Source organism: Tursiops truncatus, chromosome 20 (genome assembly GCF_011762595.2).
Source record: "Tursiops truncatus isolate mTurTru1 chromosome 20, mTurTru1.mat.Y, whole genome shotgun sequence".
In the NCBI taxonomy this organism is placed as follows: Eukaryota; Metazoa; Chordata; class Mammalia; order Artiodactyla; family Delphinidae; genus Tursiops; species Tursiops truncatus.
In genome coordinates, this window is record NC_047053.1 from 28,687,897 (window position 1) to 28,712,763 (window position 24,867).

A 24,867-nucleotide genomic window follows, 5' to 3' on the forward strand; every position below is an offset into this window, starting at 1 on the left:
TTAACAAAAAAAGAACAACATAAAAATTCTTGCATACCTTGTTCGATTGGAGAATTTTAATGTTTTCATTTATCATTGTAAAACAAAGGACAATTTTACAACTTCTTTGTATGTAGCTGTTACATGTTACATGTTACAATCTGTCTTTAAGTAGGGATAAATTACTCAAATGAATCCTAGGTAGTTTTCCCTTCAAGTCAAGTTTAAATAAACTTCTTGTTTAAAATGAAAAAAAAAGATTCCTGCAAAGAAATCATGGGTTGAACATAATATTTGTAATGCAAATGTAAAAAGGAACAAAACTTAAGAGCCTATATTTCTCCCATCTTTACTTATATTAGATTTTTTTAAAGGTGATTATATTTGATGAGAAATCCACAAAAATGGAACTATTAAGTAGATTATGTGGAACACAGCTTACTCAAAGAAATACTAATATATTGCTGGTGAGAGTGGTGTGTATGCATGGATGTGTATGTATGGAATTTGTATTTACATATACACACATGAGAAATGTGTATCTACATTTGGGGTGGGGGTATTCATGATGCTCCAAATTTTTTTTTTCTTTTTTTTTTTAACATCTTTATTGGAGTCTAATTGCTTTACATTGTTTTATTAGTTTCTGCTGTATAACAAAGTGAATCAGCTATACATACGCATATATCCCCATATCTCCTCCCTCTTGCGTCTCCCTCCCACCCTCCCTATCCCACCCCTCTAGGTGGTCACAAAACACCGAGCTGATCTCCCTGTGCTATGCGGCTGCTTCCCACTAGCTAGCTATTTTACATTTGGTAGTGTATATATGTCAGTGCCACTCTCTCACTTCGTCCCAGCTTACCCTTCCCCCTCCCTGTGTCCTCAGATCCATTCTCTAAGTCTGTGTCTTTATTCCTGTCCTGCCCCTAGGTTCTTTAGAACCATTTTTTTTTTTTTTTTTAGATTCCATATATATGTGTTAGCATACGGTATTTGTTTTCTCTTTCTGACTTACTTTACTCTGTATGACAGACTCTAGGTCCATCCACCTCACTACAAATAACTCAATTTCATTTCTTTTTATGAATGAGTAATATTCCATTGTATATATGTGCCACATCTTCTTTATCCATTCATCTGTCGATGACACTTAGGTTGTTTTCATGTCCTGGCTATCGTAAACAGAGCTGCAATGAACACTGTGGTACATGACTTTTTTTTTTTTTTTTGCGGTACACGGGCCTCTCACTGTTGTGGCCTCTCCCGTTGCGGAGCACAGGCTCCGGACGTGCAGGCTCAGCGGCCATGGCTCACGGACTCGGCCGCTCCGCGGCATGTGGGATCTTCCCGGACCGGGGCACGAACCCGTGTCCCCTGCATCGGCAGGCGGACTCTCAACCACTGCGCCACCAGGGAAGCCCCATGACTCTTTTTGAGTTATCGTTTTCTCAGGGTATATGCCCAGTAGTGGGATTGCTGGGTCGTATGGTAGTTCTATTTTTAGTTTTTTAAGGAACCTCCATACTGTTCTCCATAGTGGCTGTATCAATTTACATTCCCACCAACAGTGCAAGAGGGTTCCCTTTTCTCCGCCCCCTCTCCAGCATTTATTGTTTCTAGATTTTTTGATGATGGACATTCTGACTGGTGTGAGGTGTTACCTCACTGTAGTTTTGAGTTGCATTTCTCTAGTGATTAGTGATGTTGAGCATCCTTTCATGTGTCCGTTAGCAATCTGTATATCTTCTTTGGAGAAGTGTCTATTTAGGTCTTCTGCCCATTTTTGGATTGGGTTGTTTGTTTTTTTGATATTGAGCTGCATGAGCTGCTTGTAAATTTTAGAGATTAATCCTTTGTCAGTTGCTTCATTTGCAAATATTTTCTCTCATTCTGAGGGTTGTCTTTTCGTCTTGTTTATGGTTCCTCCAAATTTTTTTGATAGAGTGCTTGAGCAAGTGTTTGGAGACAGTTGCATTAGATTATAAGCTACATGTTTGCCATCACATCCCTAGGTCAGTAATGACAGGGACATATACAACACACAATAAATATTTGCTGATCCAATGAATGAGCGAAGAGATTAAAAATAAGATATTAGTCTTACTACTTTAAACTGCTTTTTAAAAAACTTAGTAAATTTTGCGATTCTCATATTTTTAAAACTTTTTATTATAGGAAATTTAAAGTATATAAAAAATAGTGTCCTTACCACCCAACCTCAGCAATGATCAATTTGTGGCCAATCTTTTTTCATCTATATCTTCACACATCTCACCCTACCTCCCATTATTTATATTCTGTGTAATTTTTAAATGAATACACAGTAATTTGATCACAATTCTATTAAACATTTTAGGTGTTACAAATTTTTGGTTGCTTTAAGAATATTTTGATGGTCATCCTTTGAGCATACCTTTGGTTTTCTTAGAGTGTATTTATATATAGTATATAGTGTTGGGATTACATTAAATATTTTCACATATTTAAGGCTTTTGGTACATAGTTTTTAAGTGTCTTCTAACAAGGTTTTACTAGTTTACTCTCTAAGCAGCTATATATAAGAAAAAGATTATTGGTGTTATGAAATGATTTAAACATTTAGAAAATAACAGAAAATAATAAAAATATCCATATACCCACCATTCAGTTTCAACAAGTTGTTTAAGATTATTTTAAGGAAATAAAACATTTCATAAGGAATTGAAGACTTTGTTGTCACTGTCTTCTCTGAACCCATTCCCTTTTCTTTCTTTCCAGAGGTAATCTGGGAGTTTGGGGAATGTATCCTTCTGCTCTATATTTTTATATTTTTACTACACACATATTTGTATGGTCAGTATACGGTGGGCTTTTTTTGTTTTTGTTTTCATAAGTAGCTATCTTGAGACTGACCTTTTTAAAAAAGATTTATTCATATTGATACACATAGATATAGTTTTTTCATTTTAGCTACTATATAGCATTCTATATGAGTGTATTTTATCTATCCAATTTCCTACTGATGGGCAGTTGAGTTGTTTCTAATTTTTGCATGTTATGCACTATAATGGTTAAAAATAGCTGCTCTAGTGGGTAAATCCTGAAATCTCAAAAGCTTAACATAATGTTAGTTTATTTCTTGCTCATAGAGTACCTTCAATGGAGAAGGTGCTGTGTTCTATGGAGTGATTAAGGGACTCAGGCTAATAGAGAGTCTGTCGTCTTCAATTTGTGGTTTCCAGGGTTGCTCTAGGCATCAAAATACATCCAGCAAACATAAGAATGGAGAATGGCATTGGAGGTTTTTAGGGGCCAGTCCTTGGAAGTGGCATATATAATTTTGTTCACTTTCCATTGATTAGAATTCCAGTCACGTGACACCACCTAGGGCCCACAGTTCCCAGCAAACAAGACTGGGAAATGTAGTCACTGGCTTGGCAGTTAAGAAACAACTTCATGCTATGTAGGAAAAAACCACATAACTTTGGTGGATAGCTGGTATTCTCTGCTTTACAAATAATTCTACAGTTTGGACATGTCTCCTTGTGCATGTGTTCATAGATTTCTTGAGTATATACCTAGAAATGGAATTGTCAGGTTGAAGTTACATACACTTTTACTTTGTTAGATATTGACAGATAACTTTGTCCAACAGCACTGTATGAGAGGTCTGGTTTCTCCATGTTCTCACTAATATTTGAACTGCAGTACTGCTTGGCTTGTATTTCTACACAGCTGTGTGCCATTAATGCCACTGAACTCTGTTGGAAAGAGGAGAATACTTATAGGTGACTGTGGTCTTGGTTTAGGGCATTTTGGAGGACACTTGCCTAAAAGTCTAGACCAGTGCTGTCTAATAGAAACATAATTGAGCCACATATATAACTTAAAATTTTCTATTAACCACATTTTAAAAATGGAAAGTGAATTTAATTTAATAATTTATTTTATTTAACCCAGTGTATCTAAATATGTTATCATTTAAACATGTGATCAGTATTAAAATATTATTGAGATATTTTTCATTTTTTATAGCAGTTTTCAGAATCCTGTTTGTATCTTACACGTAAAGCAGATCTCAATTGGGATATCACGTTTAAAATATCAGTAGCCACTTGCGGCTAGTGGCTACCATATTGAATGGCACAGGTTTAGATATAATAACAAAAACTTTAATTCTGTAACACATATCTGACATTTAATTTCAAAGTCATATTCATTTATTTATTTAATATTTATTTATTTATTTGGTTGCCCCGGGTCTTAGTTGCAGCAGGCAGCCTCCTTAGTTGCAGCTCCAGGGCTCCTTAGTTGCAGCTCACTGGCTACTTAGTTGAGGTATGCAAATCTTAGTTGTGGCATGCATGTGAGATCTAGTTCCCTGAGCAAGGATTGAACCCAGGCCTCCTGCATTGGGGGCGCGGAGTCTTATTCACTGTGCCACCAGGGAAGTCCCTCAAACTCATATTTAAATGGATGCTCACTCCACCCAATTCGTATTTATCTAGCCTTTAGAGAAATAGCAAGCTGAATTTGTTTTTCCTAGATTTCTTCCTATGACTAGAGAACTATACACACACACACACACACACACACACACATATATATATATAAGAGCTTTTAGTTATTTATTTTGGCCATGCTGTATGGCATGCAGAATCTTAGTTCTGTGACCAGGGATCGAACCCATGCCTCCTGCAGTGGAAATGCAGAGTCCTAATAACCACTGGACTGCCAGGGAAGTCTGGAGAATAATATGATTTAGATTTAGATTATCGAATTGTTAATTTCTCCTCACATAGTTTATAGTGTGGTAGTTTTCTATTGCTGTGTAACATGCTACTGAAACTTAGTGGCTTAAAACAACATCCATTTACTATCTTACAGTTTTGTAGGTCAGAAGTCTGTTAATGTTCAGCTGGGTTCTCTGCTTAAGGTCTCGAGTCAAGGCTGAAGTCAAAGTGTTGGCCAGGCTGGGCTCTTATCTGGAGACTCAGGAGAAGACTCCACTTCCCAGCCCATTCAGGTTGTTAACAGTCTAGATCTTTGTTATAGATCTGAGGTTCCCATTTCCTTGCTGGCTGTGGGGTGGTGACGAGGTGGGCTGATTATCTATTGATAGAAACCACCCACTTTCCTTCTCATATGACCCTCTCTGTCTTCATACCAGCAGTGGCACATGCTTCCTCATGCTTCAGTCTCTCTGGCTTCCCCTGCTATCAGTCAGAGAAAGCTCTATGCTTGTAAGGGCTCATGTGATTAGATCAGGTCCACCGAGATAATCTCCCTCTCTTAAGATCAACTTGCCATATAGTATAACACAATCACAGGAGTGATGTCAAATTAGTATTCACAGATTTTAGTGAGCATCTTTGGGAGACCATTTTAGTAATTCTTTGAGCTACAGTAGAGAAAGAAGATGGAAGAACATTTTAATTATTTTGTTTAGAGGTCTTTTAATTTCACTTCTAAATGAAAGAAAAATACTTTTCCCGTTTCTTTTTGTCTCTACTCCCGACAGTGTGGTCCAAGCTTCCATCACCTCTTGGCTGGCTGTAGCAGTACTCCTAACTGCTATTGCTTTTTCCACGTTTCCCTCCCTTCAGTCAGTTTTCCGTATAACAGTTATCTGGGTCTCACCTTGCTCAGCCACTATGCTTTAGTCACAGTGGTCTTGATTTAATTCCCAGAAACTGCCATGCTGTGTCCTGCCTCAGGGACTCTGTATTTTTGTTTTGTTTGCCCAAGCACCTTGCCCCCTTCTCTACAACTGTCCAACTCAACCATTAGGTCTTATCTTAAATATCTCTTTCTCATAGAGGTGTTTCTTTACCTATGGTCTAAATTAAGTCTTGGTTTTTGGTTTCCATGGTATCCTTTTTCTCTATATCCACTTATAATTTATACATATATGTATTCATGTGTTAGTTATTTGATGTCTCTGTACCACACTGAGGGCAACAGATAAAGAATGTTTTGTTTACCTTCGTGTATCCAGCACCTAGTACAGGTCCTGGCACATAGTAGGCACTCATTAAATATTTATTGAATAAATGAATGAATCTTCAACTTTTTCTCTGCTCGGTCCAGGTTGTTTCCTTTCTAGATTTTTATAGGCCTATTCTCATTACCTTCTTTCTCTTTGTTATTATTTTCTTCCTTTGCTCTACTCTGAATGGTGGAGGAGCGTGGCTTCCTGTTTTATGTTATTGTTGGTATGTATTAACATTTTCAACTAGTGGCAGAAATATGTTTGCAGGTTTTTTTTTTTTTTTTTGCGGTACGCGGGCCTCTCACTGTTGTGGCCTCTCCCCTTGCGGATAACAGGCTCCGGACGCGCAGGCTCAGTGGCCATCGCTCACGGGCCTAGCCGCTCCGCGGCATGTGGGATCTTCCTGGACCGGGGCACGAACCTGTGTCCCCTGCATCGGCAGGCGGACTCTCAACCACTGCGCCACCAGGGAAGCCCTGCAGTTTTTATTACTGATTAACACTCCACAATTTTGTAAATGAAAATTTTTGTGGGCTTAGAAGAGTAGTCTTATGTAAATTCTTTGAGAATATTGTGAACAATGACAATTTTGAAGCATAATAATACTTTGTAGAGAGTAATGAGCTAGTTAAAAGGTTGAGAGTATTCTTAATTCCTTGTGTGTATTTTCACTTAAGATTTTACCTTCTGGTGTATAGCTCGGAGGAAAACCAGTCCATTACTTCCTATCTTAGTTTAAGTCATCAAAGAAAAAGAACCAAAAGGCTTTAACACAACACTGTAAATCAACTATACTTCAATTAAAAAAAATAAATTAAAAAAAAAAAGAACCAAAAGACTAATCTGCTGGGTTAGAAATAGCAAAGATAAGTTTTTTCCTGGTGACTTGATTTCATAATGAATTATAAGATTCCTACAGAAACATTACAGTTTTTGTCTTTTATAGATTTGAAGCATTTGACCTGCTTCTACCACAAGGCACAGCCTCTGATCTTTGATATTTATTCACATTTTTCTACTTTGTGAATCTAAAAACAAAAACTAAAATAAAAACCAGTTTTTAATAAGCTTGTTTCTTGAGAAGTATATTGTGCTACAGCCAGTTTTCACATTTGCATATAAAAATAAGCAACAAAAATGTAATGCTTTTAAGTTGATATATATATATATATTATTTATAAAATTGTCTTTGAGGTGTGTGGTATGTAAAAGTCTTTCTTAGGCTAAAACTCTAGAGGGCAAGAATCATGCTCTAAACATGTTCTTCATTGAACCTAACAAGTTATCACATAAATATGAGGGGTGATAGTCATTAAATCAGGCTATCACTGCTTTTGCAATAGGAATGACCTCTGAAGTTTTGGAATTTGATTTCTGGCAACACTGAATATTTATTAGTTCATATAGTCTTGGTTTAGGCAGCTTATAAGTAATCTCATATATTACTTAGAAGGAGACTTGTATTATTCACAGTCTACTTATACAATCAGAGGAACATAAATATTTTCAGTTTTTCAAGGTCATATGGAAAGTTAACTGTGCATCTAAAAATAATTTTCAGTTTTTTAAGGCAGATAAATACAACTTTGCATTTAAATACCCTTTACCAGGGTAGTCTCTAATCATAAATATCTTTCTATAAGACTTGGTTAGCAGTGTGAACCAGAGGTTTACACCTCTGCACCTGAAATAATAATTGTAGAGCTAGTAGTTGTAAGCTGCTCCTGTTTCTTTTGTTGCTACTACATTTATTGAGAGCTTGCTTAGGCACTGTTTTATATTTAATACCTCAATTAATCCTTGAAAAAACTGTTTGATGTTAGGTTCTATTATTAGCCCATTTTGCAGATGTGAAGGCCAAGGCACAGAAAGTTTAAAGAACTCAAGTTTCCACCATCAGTGGTGTCACTAGGACATGAACCCAGGCAGACTGATTCCAGGGGTTATAGCTATAAAGTTCATTTTATAACTTTCATGCTATGTTAGAAACATGTTTCTATAGGGAAAAATCACAGTGAAGATGCAGTTCAATTGTTTGAATTTTGAGCACTGCCATTTCTGAGTTTAGGCTCTTATTTCTTTCCTTGATTACTTTGGTAGCCTCCTAACTAATGTGCCTGCCGTTAGTCTCTTTTCCCTCTAATCTAGGCTCCCTGGGTTTTCTGACATAATTGAATTTTCTCTAAAGATATCAAATTATTTCTTGCCTCCCTGCCTTTGTAGATGCTATTTCTTCCTCATGGAACATCACTTTCTTGGCTAACTGTAACTAACCTACCTTTTGAGGGAGAGAGGGTGGTTGGATTTTTACTATCTTCAACCATAAGTGCTATAGTATTAACTATAAATAAAGAACATGCTAAGGTTTTTGCATCAAGTATTTTTCTGAACTCTGGCCTCTCATGAAAGACAAGAAAAAACTAAAAATTCATGCTGCTTATTGAAAACACAATTGAAATCCAGAAATTCTTTAAACAGTAAACTAACAGAAAGTTCACAACTTGGTATATAGCTTATAAGGTGCCTGGAGATTATTTTTTTCCATTTTGTACTTGACTAATCCTGTAATCTATTTCGGTTTTTTTTTTTTTTTTTTTGCGGTACGCGGGCCTCTCACTGCTGTGGCCTCTCCCGTTGCAGAGCACAGGCTCCGGACGCGCAGGCCCAGTGGCCATGGCTCACGGGCCCAGCCGCTCCGTGGCATGTGGGACCCTCCCGGACTGGGGCATGAACCCATGTCCCCTGCATCGGCAGGCGGACTCCCAACCACTGCGCCACCAGGGAAGCCCTATTTCGATTTTTTAACTTCGGTATTAATTGTTGAAGTAGCCAAAGACACCTATTTTCTATAGATTTTTAATGCCTAATATAATAGCCATCTACTCAACGCACTGTTTCTTGGAAAGAAATCCTTAAAAATTTTTTTAAATTAAGTATAAAGAGAAGTATTCTTTTGTTCAATTAGTTTGCAATCTATATTAATGTCATATATTCAGTATGTTATCTTTTAGAAGCCAGTAAAATACATACTGGTCATTAATAAGCAGTGGATTATAGATTAAAGCAGTGATCACTTATATTCTAGAAGTGTATTCCCATCATTGGGTCCTTATGCTGTAACATAGTTTTGGAATCATTATCGTTGTAAAATCATTATTTCTTTGCATAATGCACTCAAGGGTGGCTCAAAATAAAGACTGTCCTTTAGTCAGAATTCCATTTTATATATTAAAATATCCAGTTTATGTTCAACATATACATGATATTAAAGTAAAACTATCCTTGACTCTCAAGGAGAGGAGGAAATAGGACAAGTGATATCACCTTCTAATGTAGGTCTGTACAAATATATTGAAGAAGTGCGCAGGTCCGGCGAGTGCAGGCGCAAAAAGGGTGCAGCTGGAGCGCAGCTGGGTGTCTGGCTTGCGGGTGTCTGAGCTGCTGCGGCTGGAGAGGAGTGGCCAGAACTGCTTGAATATCCACATTTCAGTTTCTGCACCTATCAAGAGTTTTAATTCATCATGGGTAATCTGTTAGCAGAAGAAATTCAGCTGAGGGCTAACCAGGTTACTGATGAGTCTCTGCAAAGTACAAGGAGAATCCTGGGTTGAGCCACTGAATCTCAGGATGCAGGAATCAAAACTATCACTATGCTGGATGAACAAGGGGAACAACTAAAATGCAAAGAAGAAGGCATGGACCAAATAAACAAAGACATGAGAGAAGCAGAGAAGACTTTAACAGAACTAAACAAGTGCTGTGGCTTTTGTCTATGTCCATGTAATAGGACAAAGAACTTTTGAGTCTAGTAAAGCCTATAAGGCAACATGGGGAAATGTTGGAGACAACTCTACTAGCAATGTACTATCTAAGAAGCCAGGCCGAGTGACAAATGGTCAGCCTCAGCAAGCAACTACAGCAGCGGCCAGCAGCTGATACATTAAATGTATAACAAATGATGCCAGGGAAGACGAAATAGAAGAGAACCTGACTCAAGTGGGCAGTATCCTAGGAAATCTAAAAAACATGGCCCTGGACTTAGGCAATGAGATTGAGGCTCAAAATCGACAAATAGAACGGATCACAGAAAAGGCTGACACCAACAAAGATCGTATTGACAATGCCAATGCCAGAGCAAAGAAACGCATTGACAGCTAAAGCTACTGCTGTACTTTATCATTTATTCACCTCCCTAGCTCCTCCTTCAAAGCCATTACCTTTCCAGAGTTTGAAATTTTGGTTCCACACTCTTCTAATCGGGAGATGATGTGGAAGAAGATCTAGGAATAACAGCCCCCCTATTCTTTTATTTTCTCTTTTTCCCTTGAGGGTAGGCTGCTGCTTAGTTTTCCTTCTAGTATTTTCTTTCTTGGTCCATACTCTTAGGTTGGTTTTCATACATCATGTATAGTGTTATTTTTCATTCTCTCCATTTACTTAGCAGGTTCTCCTGCTTTCACAATTTGGAAGCATTGCCAAAGGCAGTCATGTAAAAGGCAGTGGGGGCAGGCACAAGGAGGAAAGGCAAGAGATAAGAAGTTGTTACCTCAGTAAAACCTGCAGACCCTAAAGCCAAAAGTTGCATAACCACAGTGAAGATGTAGTTGGGTTTAATTTCTATTTAAGTTGCATTTATTGCCAATTTAGGCCAATGCTTGGTTTTGGAGCCTGTATATACAGTATTTTTGTTATACATCACAACTTTGCAACCTCTGCTTCAAAAAAGAATAGAATGAGTTTTCTTAAAGTGAGCTTAATTTCTGAACTCCTGGTGATTCATCTATGTACATAGATGCTATGATCCCATTTCATATTGCACCATATAGGAACACATGGTATAAATGAATGGCTTTTTATTTTCATATTATTGATAGTATCATGGTCCCATTACAGGCCTATTAACCTCATAAATTTATTAGTCTTTGAAGAAAAAATATGTAAATATGTATATATAATATGAGAATTTCTCTCTACAGCAGGGCTTAAAATTTTTTGGAAAAGTTTGACAAAGTACATCACGTGAATTCAGATTTACCTCAATGCCAAGAATTATGTTTGGATAGGAAAAAAGAAACTTGTTTTGATCTCAGGTAGAAAATAGTTAGATTGCTTTGAGTTTTATGTAGCTTTAAACTGTTTTTAAAACTAGAATTTATTCTGTTTAACTAAAAATGATTCAGAAAATTATGTCTTTGGTTTACTTATTGATGATTGCACTGTGATTCTCTTAGCCTTTTGTATTCAACTTCCAGAATCACATTTGTTTAGATCCTGAACAGTGTTATAAGAATCTGATTGGTATTTGTCACCTTTATTTAAAAACTAGCTCCTGCACACTTCAAAGCTATTAATGTCGACTGGTTTGACCAATAACCACTGTTTGATCCTTACAGTTAAATTTTGTAACTAAAAAAAAAATACATATATATGTATAAGATCAAAATACATTGAAAATCAAGTATAAAATAAAAGCATTCTCTCAGAATGAGGCCTTATAAATACTCAAACCAATTAAACATTACAGTGGAAAAGTTCATTAAATATTACACTAAGTAATTAGTAATTTTTATATTCCTACATAGGTCAAAATTACCAAACCATGAAACTGAATTTCTTCTCATTTCCCCAAGGATTATGAAAGAGATTTTAATTAAGCTTTGCTATGTTAAGAATTTCCTTGATTTTAGAAAGCTGTTTGTATGTTACTACAGCTTTTCTAAGTGACTGTCTACATAAAGATAGCCTTATGTGTGGCTTGGTAATTTTGTGGTTAATGTATACCATGAAAAAGTTATTATAGGAATTCAATTCATGAAGCATATATGATCAGCTATGTTCAAGCAAGATATTGAATTATTTGGTATTTTGTAATATGTATAATTAGTAGTAAATCCTAAAAAGAATATGATTAGAGTTAAAGACAGTGTCCTTTCGTGAAACTAATGTTAATGGCGTTTGTTTTCTTATTCACTTGTTTTTCACCTCATTATAGAAAGGATTTCAAGTGGCAGATTAATTTTACTATAATGGGAGTAATTATTTAGTCATCAAAAAAAGTTAAGTGTCTACCATATGCTAAGCATTGTGGTAAATGCTGCTTATACGGAATAAAATACAGGTTCCTTTCCTCAAGAAGTGTGTGGTTTAGAGAAAAAGTCAGACAAGTTAACCAGCAAGTACAGTACAATGTGAGTACAATAAAAATTATTATTAACTCTGATATGTAGGAGGTGATATACTAAGCGCATTACATTGCTATTCTCTATTTTTAAATCAGGAAATTAATATTTAATAACATTCGTTAACTCATCTAAGGTCACACAGTAAGTGGTAGAATCAGAATTTGAACTCAGATGTGTCTGACTCCAAAGCTTTTTATTTTGCTGCCTCCCTGTACTGGTAAGAGTTAAGACAGAGTGATGCAGAGGATTTATGGGGACCGTAAGGTGGGTGTGCCAATGTAGGCTATTAGGTTCTGGAAGAGGATGCTTAAATTGAGTTTAAAAGACTAAATAGGAATTAGCCAAGAGGAAAAGGGAGCTGAAAAGCTTTCCAACGGAGATACTAACTTGTGCAAAGGCATAGAGATGAGAAAGCATAGCCCATTTGGGGCTTGTAAGCCCTTATTTCTCTGAATAAAGGAGAGTAAACCTGCAAAAAAAAAACTGGAGAAATAACCCCCAAATCATTCATTAATTCATTTATTCAGTCAATATTGGGCACTGTAGACTCTATTCACTGCATCTCTGGGATGATATTGGAATTTTTAAAACTACAAGTCATGGAAATGCCACTAATGTTAACAAAATGCCACATAATCAGGAAAGAGAAGAACTTTATGCTCTTTTGTCCTCTAATTTGTTTTATTTGGCTTTTAGAACAGTGGTTTCTAAATTGTAAAATCTCTCTCTCACTCTCTCTCTCTCTCTCTTTTTCTGATCATTTCTCTCATCATACTACCTGATGCCAAACTGTGGAGATTTTAGAACTGAAGACTGCCTAAAGTGTTCTCAATTCAACTATGCTAAATTCTGTTTACTTCCTAAAGATTTAAGAAAGGCTAAGTATGTTTCTCTGTAGCAGTATCCCCTGTATGACCTTATCTTTCAGGGGATAAATGTACTAAAAGTACTAAAGCAGATCCTTTCAAGGACATGTTTGGAGAGATAGATGCACATCAAGCTGCTAGGTGGATATACAGGACAACGCAAGACCATGACCCGGATAGAAATCAACATATAAAATCTAGGAGGTAGGGAGTGGTTTTTCTGAGTTTGAAGGAGTGATGTTTATCATTAGACACATTCAACATTCAGTGATATGATTATTAGTTTGTTTTCTCCATCTTTACAATCCAAAGAGATAGTCTTCAACATTCATTTCAAATGCTGTCTTCTAGTAGAAGAATTTCCCTGAGATCAGCTGGAAGTAATTATTCCCTCTCCTGAACTTCCCAGCATTTTATCTGTATCTTTTAAAAATACATCCAATAATTCCTTCCTTTTTATAATGTCATTTATATGCATGTCTCATCTCCTCATTTAAACTGTATGTACCTTCATGTTTGACCCCCGGCACTAAGCTTTGTACGTATAAGGCATTGAGCTAATAGTTAATGAATTAAAGCATAGCATCCCTATCATAAGCTAAATCATTAGGGCAGTGTTTCTTAAAGTGTTGGACATTAATTACTGACTTCAGGATCACCTGGAATGTGTTGTTCAAAATGCAAGTTCCTGTGCTTCTGCCCACACCTACTGAATGAGAATTTCTATGGTTTCCAGTAATCTTGTTTTGAGTAAAAACACTAGATAATTATGATGTACACTAAAGTTTGAGAACCCACTGCCTTAGGGAGAATGCAAGAATCCAAATTAAAATTGAATTTACATTGAATTGCAGATGTGCTTAATGCTAAAAATAATAAAGTATAAACCATAATGGAAAAGAATATTAAAAAAGAATGTATATATGTGTATAAGTGAGTCACCTTGCTATACAGCAGAGATTGGCCCAACATTGTAAACAAACTATACTTCAATTAAAAAAAAATAAATAAATAAAGTAGCAAGACTTCCCTGGTGGCGCAGTGGTTAAGAATCCGCCTGTCAATGCAGGAGACACGGGTTCGATCCCTGGTCCAGGAAGATCCCACATGTCGCAGAGGAACTAAGCCTGTGCACCACAACTACTGAGCCTGTGCTCTAGAGCCCATGAACCACAACTACTGAAGCCCGCGTGCCTAGAGCCCGTGCTCTGCAACAAGAGAAGCCACCGCAATGAGAAGCCTGCACACCACAACGAAGAGTAGCCCCCACTTGCTGCAACTAGAGAAAGCCCGCGTGCAGCAAAGAAGACCCAACACAGCCAATAAATAAATAAATAAATTTATATTAAAAAACGGTAGCATTTTGTACATAGCATGTAAGATGAAAATATAAGAAGAAAGAACTGAACAGGAAGATATTTTCAGTGAAGTTTTTCTGTATGTCAGGAAAGATCAGTGTTCAGTATTCTGGAACTTTAATCTTAAAAAGCATATTTAGATGTAAATAATTTAGAATATTGATGACCATTTTCTTTGAATGCATTTGAAGTAAAACACCATGGTTTTATAACTAAAGACTAAGAAAAGATGCTTTGAACATTCTTATTGGCACGTTCTTGTATTGCTGTATGCATAGATGTCTTTTAAGGCATGATTTCCTATAATATAGTTTGTGACTCATAGTTTTATTGTAAGAAATAGTGTGGTTAGATACCATTTAACCATATATGCTTCTCCTTATCTTTAACAACACGTTGTATTTTAGATTTACTTGTCTGTGAATGTTTTTATCTGTGACTTTTAAAAATATGAAATTGTTGATAGAATGTCAACTATCTTGACTTATGTATTGTTTAAATTGATAAGGGCTGGGATAAGCTGTAGCAAGCAACTCCAGTATAGATCTTCATCATCCAGGTAGTTCTTTTATTTCTAAAATATAAATTGTTGGGCTTCCCTGGTGGTGTAGTGGTTAAGAATCCAATCCGCCTGCCAGTGCAGGTGACATGGGTTCAATCCCTAGTCTGGGAAGATCCCACGTGCTGTGGAGCAGCTAAGCCCATACACCACAACTACTGAGCCTGCACTCTAGAGCCTGCGAGCCACAACTACTGAAGCCTGTGCGCCTAGAGCCGGTGCTTTGCAACAAGGGAAACCACCACAATGAGAAGCCTGAGCACCTCAACGAAGAGTAGCTCCCGCTCGTCACAACTAGAGAAAGCTCATGCGCAGCAACGAAGACCCAACACAGCCAAAAATAAATTAAAAAAAAAATATATAAATTGTTTTATGAACTTAAGCTGTTCTTATAATAGTAATAAAGATAAGAAGTGCTTAAAAAGTGCTTATAATGTAGAGAACTAGTCCAGATACTATGTATATATTAATTTATTTAATTCTCACAACAACCAAATGAAGTAGGCAGTGTTATCAACCACACTTTGCAGATAAGGAAGCTAAGGTATTGAGAAAGAAATTTGTCCAAGTTCACATAGCTGGTAAGTGGCTAGGATATGAACCCCTACAGAGTAGCTTCAGAGTCAGCACTCTTAACCACTCTGCAATAATGTTATTATTTTTTTTAACTAGCACGTAACTTGACTTTGTCTTAGTCACTATCAGGAGCATTTTCCAGCAATAGTAATAATAATTGGCAAATGTTTCCAAGTAAAAATTTTAAACAAATTCAGCGTATATCTAAACATCATCTTTTTTGAATGGTCTTAATGCTATTCTTACTTTTACTGATTTTACGTAGTAATATCAAGATTTCTTACCTAAAATTAGTTGGCAATCTGATTGACACAAGTGAAAGTCCAGTAAGTTTATTTTATTAATTTAATTTATTTTTAAAATTTTATTTGTTTTATTTTTTGGCTACGTTGGGTCTTCATTGCTGTGCACGGGCTTTCTCTATTTGAGGCGAGTAGGGGCTACTCTTTGTTGCGGTGCACAGGCTTCTTATTTAGGTGGCTTTCCTTGTTGAAGACCATGGGCTCTAGGCGTGCGAGCTTCAGTAGTTGCAGCATGTGGGCTCAGTAGTTGTGGCACGCGGGCCCTAGAGTGTGTGGGCTTCAGTAGTTGTGGCACGCAGGCTCAGTAGTTGTGGCTTGTGGGTTGCAGAGCGCAGGCTCAGTAGTTGTGGCGCATGGGCTTAGTTGCTCCATGGCATGTGGGATCTTCCTGGACCAGAGCTCAAACCTGTGGCCCCTGCATTGGCAGGTGGGTTCTTAAAAGCCACTGTGCCACCAGGGAAGCTCCACTTAACAGATTTTTAGAAAATAAAAAAGCTAGATAAATTTTCATACTGATCATTTTTTAAAATTATATATACAAGATGTTTAGTAATATATATTCTTTTTGATAAAGCACTGAAGTTTTTCTCTGCAAAAAGTACATTTTTTTTTAATTTATTTTTTTGACCATCCTGCCGCAAGGCATGTGGGATCTTATCACTAGTTCCCCAGCCAGGGATTGAAATCGCACCCCCTGCATTGGAAGCGTGGAGTCTTAACCACTGGACCGCCAGGGAATTCCCAAAAACTACATTTTTTTAATTGGTGTTTCTGTGGTACACATGAAAATATCTGTCCTTGGTCTGTGTCATTTCCTCATTTTTAATTCTACAAATTGGTCATTTTAGGTGTCATTAATTGTTTTGTTTCAATAAATAAATACTGAAGGTGATTTAACCACCTTGTAAAAATAGCTAACTTATGAATGCTATATATTAGGCTGTGTTTTAATATGTTAATTGTTTTTAAAAATCTATCCCATCAAAACACTAACTTGTTTAAAAAGTTCAGTTTTAAAATATCACCAACCTCTGTTATAATCAGGACAGCTCAGAAGAAGAGGAGACGTAAATTAGAGAAACCCAGAATGGAAAATAAAGAAGAGAGATTTTTTTACCCTTAGAATAAAGGGTTCCACAATGAGGAGGTGGGCTCTAAGAATCTTGAATAAGAAGATCATAGGTATGCCCAATTAAGTGGCTCTTAATAACATTATTTTTATTTTTTCAGTGCAAATTTACAGTCTAGTAAACTGAAAAACAGATGAACATTGAATTATCTGTGGAATTCTTAAGGAAGGGTCACTTTTATATGGGAAAAGATATTTCTTGTACTTTTATCTTTTGATCTATATTTTGTCATTTTGTTAATGGTGGAAAGAGAATAAACATCATTTTTTATGAACAAAATATTTTTTTCTAAGTTTGAAACCAGTATGAACCTTGCTGTAAATATTCAAGTTTTTAAAAATATAAATTAAATATTTGATTGTGCTACTAAACGTGTCATTTTACCTGATGGCTAGGAGGAGTCAAACATAGTCAAGAGGGGTACCTAATGAGTACCTTTAGAGAGTATGTAAAGCATTTATTAACTGTAGGAAGAATGATCATGTCTTATTTCTCAAATAAATAGAATTTTAATTTACTTATACAAGGAAGTTATTCTGTATTTACTTATTTTATGTAGAGTTTCCTACTAGAATATAAGCTCCCTGAAGGCAGGGACTCTGTTTTACTCACCATCCTATCCTCAATACCTAGAATACTGAATGCTGAGTACATAGTAGGTTTTCAGTAAGTACTTGATGAGTAAATGGAATAGATGTTTATACATGTTTTTTATTGTGGTGAAATATACATAATAATTAACATGTTTTAAATGGCGTTTTTATATCTGGTTAGATAAAAGACACATGCTCATTGTAGAAATATTTGAAACTATTATGAAACAGAAAAGTTACTTGTAGTTTGCAACTTCAAATAGCCATTCTTAAGGAATATTTTTCTCTATTTCTTTTTTATGCAGATATATTTATAACTAAATTGAGATCACACATACACATAATACATATAGTTTTGTGCCCTGCTTTTTTAATTTAATACTTTCAAGTGAGCACTTTTCTAAATCATTAACTATTACTTGAAAACATGTTAAAAGGTTGTTAAGGGTCTAAGTGCAGTTTTGCTCAAAATTCACAATAATAAATACATTTTACTTTGTGATTAAGACTATACATAAACATTTAATTGTATTAAAAATTGTAAAGCAGTAGTTACGAAGTGTGATGAATTCTGATTTTTTCATATGTTGTTTTTTTGAAATATGCTTGTCACATCCCTCCAAACTGATTTTGCATCTCAGTAATGGGTTGCAGCCTACAGTTGGAAAAGTACAGTTCTCTTGTATGAGTATTCTGTAATTCAGTTATGCCCCTTTTATTGGACAAATTCGGTTCTTTCCATTATTTTGCCGGTAGGTATAAGTTCTTAAAAGTGTGTTTGAGCATATTTACTAAAGTAATTTATGCTGGTTATAATAAATTGTTGCTAAAGTGTTAAAATGTAAAAGTCTTCTTTATCAGTTTGATGTATATCCTTTCAGATTTTCCTTTTTTCATGCAAAGGTGAGATACACTGTCAAATTATTAAAATTATTTTTATGGCCCTCAGTAGAGTTTAATAACTTGCCTTACATTGGTCCTGGGCATGGGCGTTATGTAATTTTTGTTAATTTTTTCCTCCAGTTTTACTAGGACACAGTTAACACATGATATTGTGTTATGCAAAGTGTGCAAAGTGTAAAGTGACTTTCAGATTTTTCTATGCAGTCATTCACTCTCTATATCAATCTCTATACACACATTTTTTTCCCTAAACAAAAATGCTGTTATTCTAACACCTTTTAAGTTTTTTAGTTAATGTATCATGGATATCTTTTCATATCAACATGTAAAAAGTTACACCATTCTTTTGTCTGCTGCCTAGTACTCCGTTATAGGTAGATCATATTCTAACCTTTCCATTGTTAATGAAGATTTTTGTGTTGCTTTTTTTTTGGGCCACACCACGTGGCTTGTGGAATCGTAGTTCCCCAACCAGGGATTGAACCCAGGGCCCCCAGCAGTGAAAGTGCAGAGTCCTAACCACTGGACTGCCAGGGAGTTCCCAGTTTGTACTACCTTTAATAGTATATGAGGGAAAAAATTTCCCCATAGTGTTAACATTGGATATTTTCAACCTCGATTTTTGCCAGTCTGATGAGCAAAAAGTCTCTTTTACAATTTGAATGTATTGGATTAGCATCTTTTCATATGCTTACTGGCGATTTATGTGTCTTCTACTAATGCTTGCTTACAGCCTTTGTGGATCTTTCTATTTATTATTGATTTGTAGGAAATCTTTATGTATTATGTGTATTAGCCTCTTGAGTATTATATGTTGCAAATGGCTTCTCCCAGTCTATAAATCGTCTTTGAAACTTTATTATGGAATCTTTTTCTATATAGAAGTTTAACTTTTTGTACTTGATCAAATCAGCTTTTTTTTTTTCTTTATGGATTCTGGGATTTGTATCATGTTTTAAAGGGTATAACTGATCTCCACTTATTTTCTTATATTTTCCTCTGTACTTATAGCTTTTCTTGTTTATTCATTGAGAATTAATTTTTGTTTTTTGTATTACATTTGGCTGCTTAAAGTTGATATAATTATTACTTCTGATAACTAAACAACTCTTATAATAAGGAAGATGAGTGAGTTTCTTTTTTGTGACTTTTTAAAAAATTTTTTACATGTTTATTTTTATTTTTTTGGCTGCACTGTGTGACATGTGGCATCTTAGTTCCCTGACCAGGGATTGAACCCACGCCCCCTGGTTTGGAAGCGCCAAGTCTTAACCACTGGACCACCAGGGAAGTTCCAATCAGTGAGTTTCTGAAGGAAGTTCTAATTTTGTTAAAATGCTTGAATTGATGGTAAATATAGTTGGTTTGAGCATGAATCTAAGCTTTATAAGGAGTTGGAGTAAGGGTAGATATTTTTTGGATAGGAAAACGTTTGAACAAAAGTGCAGATTTCTCAGCAGGCTTCACAGCCAATCAAGTTCATTTGAAACATAACAGTAGGTTATTTGACAAATTGTTGCCTTGCTGACATTTTCTCTTAGACTATAAGGGGAAAATATTTATATATTTGTATGAGAAAAAATCTTGAAGGGTATAGAGAAATTATTAGCAGTGATTTTGTCTGGATGGAGAGATTTCAGATATATTTAATTTTTTTTCTACTTTGTTTTACATTTTTATCACTAAAAATGTTATTTGTTTAGGGACTTCCCTGGTGGCACAGTGGTTAAGAATCCGCCTGCCAATGCAGGGGACACGGGTTCGATCCCTGGTCCGGGAAGATCCCGCATGCTATAGAGCAACTAAGCCCGTGTGCCACAACTACTGAGCCTGTGCTCAAGAGCCCATGAGCCACAACTACTGAGGCCACATGCCACAACTGCTGAAGCCCACATGCCTAGAGCCCGTGCTCCACGACAAGAGAAGCCACCACAATGAGAAGCCCGTGCACTGCATTGAAGAGTAGCCCCCGCTCACTGCAACTAGAGAAAGCCCGCGTGCAGCAACGAAGACCCAATGCAAAAAAAAAAAAAAATGTTATTTGTTTAGTAAAAATAATATAGCCGGGAGGTAAAGAATGCAATGAAGGATACTGCTACTCTGGGTCTATTTATAGCCAATAAGGAAGAATTGCTTGGTGGATAGAAATGAAAGAAACCTTTGGAGACAACGTGACCATATCATTATATAGTTTGTTATAGCTGGGGTAGAGAATTCTAGAAGTGGTCACATATATACATATTCTAGATTGTAGGAATAAAACTTATAAAAAGTAAACAAAAATATATATTGTCATGACCTTATGACCTGAGACTAGGAAAGGTGGGAAGAACACAAAAATAATTGTACAATTATACAGTTACAGATTATAACGACATTTTTAAAAGGCAAAAGCAAATAAAACTACTTTGACTCCACTTGGAGCAATCTTAGCTCAGGTTTTAAAAGGACATTTATAGAAGATGAATATATAAAAGTGACACAAACATTTAAGTGTGTCAGAAAAGCTAAAATCCGGAAATCACAGATGTGAGGAATATACTAAAGGTAATTATAAAATCTTAGTTATATTCAGAAACAATAATAAGGAAGATACATGCTTACTTAATATTAACAGCTCTTATTTGGTTTCCATATTTTCTGTCAAGGAGAACAATCTTTATGCTGTAACAACAACAACAAAAAATTACCTAGTAAAGGAGAATTAAAGTCCAGTATAGGTGAAATTAATTAAGGCGGCATCTAACTGCTCAATAGGACTTTTTTCATAACCTGAACTAGTTATATCTGAGGATGCTGTGCATACTTGTAGGTGAGAAAGCTAAACTTTGAGGAATTATTGGGAATGAGAAGAATGGAAGTGAGCAACAGGTGAGGACATTGGCAGCACGTTGATCAAATTCAGAAATGACACAAAGCCTGTTGGACTTTTATGCAAGAAATGAAAACAATTTGTAAGTCCATAGCAACAAGCACTTAAAATATTGGTTTAAATAAGAAATTTAGTATAACTGAATATATAATCCTGCATTTGGGTTAAAAGAAAAATGAGTTGAAGAATTGATGAAAAAGGATAAATAGCCTAGCGAGAGTATTTATGACAAAGGGAATTTCCCTGTTGGTAAACTTAATATGAATCAGCAGCATGATTTGCCTGCCAAAATTTGATTATTATGGTTTTCTGAACAAGGGAAGTTAGGCCACACCTAGCCTGTATCCAGATTTAGGTACCACATTTGAGGAAATTAGCCTAAGTCCCAATGACAGCAGTATCAGGCATTTGTGGTGTAGAAAAAGAAGTAGACTTAATGTGAACCATAAAGTAGTTCAGGTACCAGAGATTATAGAAAAACAACTTTCAAACCAACAGAAGGAAGAATTTTCTAGTGCTTAGAAAATAACAGGCTGCCTTGAGAGGCAGTGGTTTGTGTGTGTAGAGTTTGAGCAAGGCTACTTTACTACCCCGGTAAAGGTGATACAGAGGGTGTTAAAATTTAAATGACTTTTTTTTTTTTTTTGGCTGTGTTGGGTCTTTAGTTGCTACGTGGGGCTTTCTCTAGTTGCGGCGAGCGGGGGCTACTCTTTGTGTGGTATGCGGGCTTCTCATTGCGGTGGCTTCTCTTGTTGCAGAGGGCGGGCTTCAGTAGTTGTGGCTCGCGGGCTGTTGAGCGCAGGCTCAGTAGTCATGGCGCATGGGGTTAGTTGCTCTGTGGCAAGTGGGATCTTCCCGGACCAGGGCTCGAACCCGTGTCCTCTGCATTGGCAGGTGGATTCTTAACCACTGTGCCACCAGGGAAGTCTTTAAATGACTTTTGAATGTATTGGTTTTGCATTTTTTCATATGCTATTCATCATTTGTATATCTTCCTTGGAGAATATCCACTCAAACCCTTTACTGTTTTTTACTTGGGCTATTTGTCATTTATTATTGAGTTGTAAAAGTTTTTTATATATTCTGGATACAAGTCCCTTATCAGATATATGATTTGTAAATATTTTCTCCCATCCTGTGGGTGTTTCACTTTCTTGATGGTATCATTTGCAGCACAGAAGTTTAAAATGTTTTATATAGTCCAATTTACATATGTACAGGCATACCTTGGAGATATTGCAGATTTGGTTCCAGGCCACTGTAATAAAGCAAATATTTCAGTAAAGCAAGTCACATAAATTTTTTGGTTTCCAAGTGCATATCAAAGTTACGTTTATACTACACTGTACTCTATTAAGTATGCAATAGCATTATATCTAAAAAACAATGTACATACCTTAATTAAAAAATACTGTATTGCTAAAAAATGCTAACCATCGTCTGAGCCTTCAGCGATTTTTAATCTTTTTGCTGGTGGAGGGTCTTGCCTTGATGTTGAGGGCTCCTGACTGATCAGCTGGTGACTGCTGAAGGTTGGCGTGGCCGTGGCAATTTTTAAAAATAAGACAGCCATGAAGTTTGCCACATCAACTGACTCTTCCTTTTACAAACAATTTCTTTGTAGCATGCAGTGCTGTTTGATAGCATTTTATCTATGGTGGAACTTTTTCAAATTTGGAGTCAATCCTCTCAAACCCTGACACTGCTTTATCAACCAAGTTTATGTAATATTCTAAATCCTGTGTTGTCATTTCAACAGTCTTCACAACATCTTCACCAGGAGTAGGTTCCATCTCCAGAGTAGGTTCCACTTTCTTTATGCATTCATAAGAAGAACTCCTCATCACAGTTTTATCATGAGATTACAGTAATTCAGTCACGTCTTCAGGCTCTACTTCTAATATCGTTCTCTTGCTCTTTCTACCACATCTGCAATTATTTCCTCCACTAAAGTCTTGAACCTGTCAGAGTCATCCCTGAGGGTTGGAATCAAGTTCTTCCAAAGTTCTGTTAATGTTGATGATATTTTGACATCTTCCCACGAATCACACATGTTCTTAATGGCATCTAGAATGGTGAATCCTTTCCAGAAGGTTTTCAATTTACTTTGCTCAGATCCATCAGAGGTATTGCTATCTGTAGCAGCTATAGCCTTAAGAAATGTATTTCTTAAATAGTAAGACTTGAAAGTCAGTATTACTCCTTGATTCGTGGGCTGTAGAACAGATGTGTGTTAGCAGGCATGAAAATAACATTAATCTTGTGTATCTCCATCAGAGCTCTTGGGTGACCAGGTACATTGTCAAAGAGCAGTAGTATTTTGAAAGGAATCGTTTTTTCTGAGCAGTAGGTCCCAACAGTGTGCTTAAAATATTCAGTAACCCATGTTGTAAACAGAAGTGCTGTCATCCAGGCTTTGTTGTTCCGTTTGTAGAGCACAGGCAGGATAGATTTAGCATAAGTCTTAAGGACCCTAGGATTTTAAAGGCTACTGCAAGGTTATTAATTGGCCTGTTTTCAATATTTTCATGTCTCAGGGAATTAGGAGGCCCAAGGAGAGTGGGGGAGAGAGGGGACCGGCCGATCGGTGGAGCAATCAGAACACACACAACATTTAGTAAGATTGGTGTCTTATATGGTTCATGGCACTCCAAAACAATTACAACAGTAACATCAAAGATCGCTGATCACAGACCATCATAACACAATATTAATGAAATATTGCAAGAATTACCAAAATGTGACAGTGACACGAAGCAAGCATATGCTGTTGGAAAAAATGGCACTGATAGACTTGCTTGACTCAAACAAGGTTGCCACAAACTTTCAATTTGTAAAAATAAGCAATATCTGGGAAGTGCAGTGAAGCAAAGCCCAATAAAGTGAGGTATGCCTGTATATTTTTTTACTTGTGCTTTTGGTGTTGCCTAAGTTAAGTTCACAAGGATTTGCTCCTGTGTTTTCTCCTAAGGGTTTTATAGTTTTAGCTCTTACATTTAGTTCTGTGATCCATTTTGAGTTAATTTTTGCGTATGGTAGGGGTAAGGGTCCAACTTCATTCTTTTGCATGTGGATATCCAGTTGTCCTAGCACCATTTGTTGAAAAGACTATTCTCTTCCTCATTGAATTGTCTTAACACTTGAATTTTTAAATAGTATAACTTTTATTTTTAGTAAGAAATATCAATATAATAACTATGGAAGATGAGAAACTAATGCATAATTCTACCACCCTTGCACAACTTCACTATATTGTGTATTCCCTTCTAGTCCCCACCCCATAAACATACACATTTTATACAGTTGCAATCATAATGTGCTAATTATATATAGTGCCTTTTTCACTTAGTACATGAATATAATACACACTTTCCATATTGCTGTATAGATTTCCAGATTATTTTTTGTTGTTGCCTAAATGTTTCATCTGCAGGCTCTTACATAATTTAATAAATCAGTCCCTTATTTTAGATATTAGGGTTTACTCTAATTTTTTATTACTTAAATAACATTGTAATGATAATCTTTGTGCATAACCTATTAGGCTACTGTTGGATAGTTTCCTTAGATAAT

At 36.1% G+C, this 24,867-nt stretch overlaps 1 protein-coding gene and 1 pseudogene across 3 annotated transcripts in view; both read left to right on the top strand.

Annotated features, from left to right (window-relative positions):
• The window catches only part of PPM1E (protein phosphatase, Mg2+/Mn2+ dependent 1E), a 192,264-nt gene that overhangs the window by 8,132 nt on the left and 159,265 nt on the right, over positions 1–24,867 (top strand). The gene's annotated exons all lie outside the window — the stretch shown is intronic.
• Positions 9,259–10,265, top strand: LOC101326560 (synaptosomal-associated protein 23 pseudogene; annotated as a pseudogene).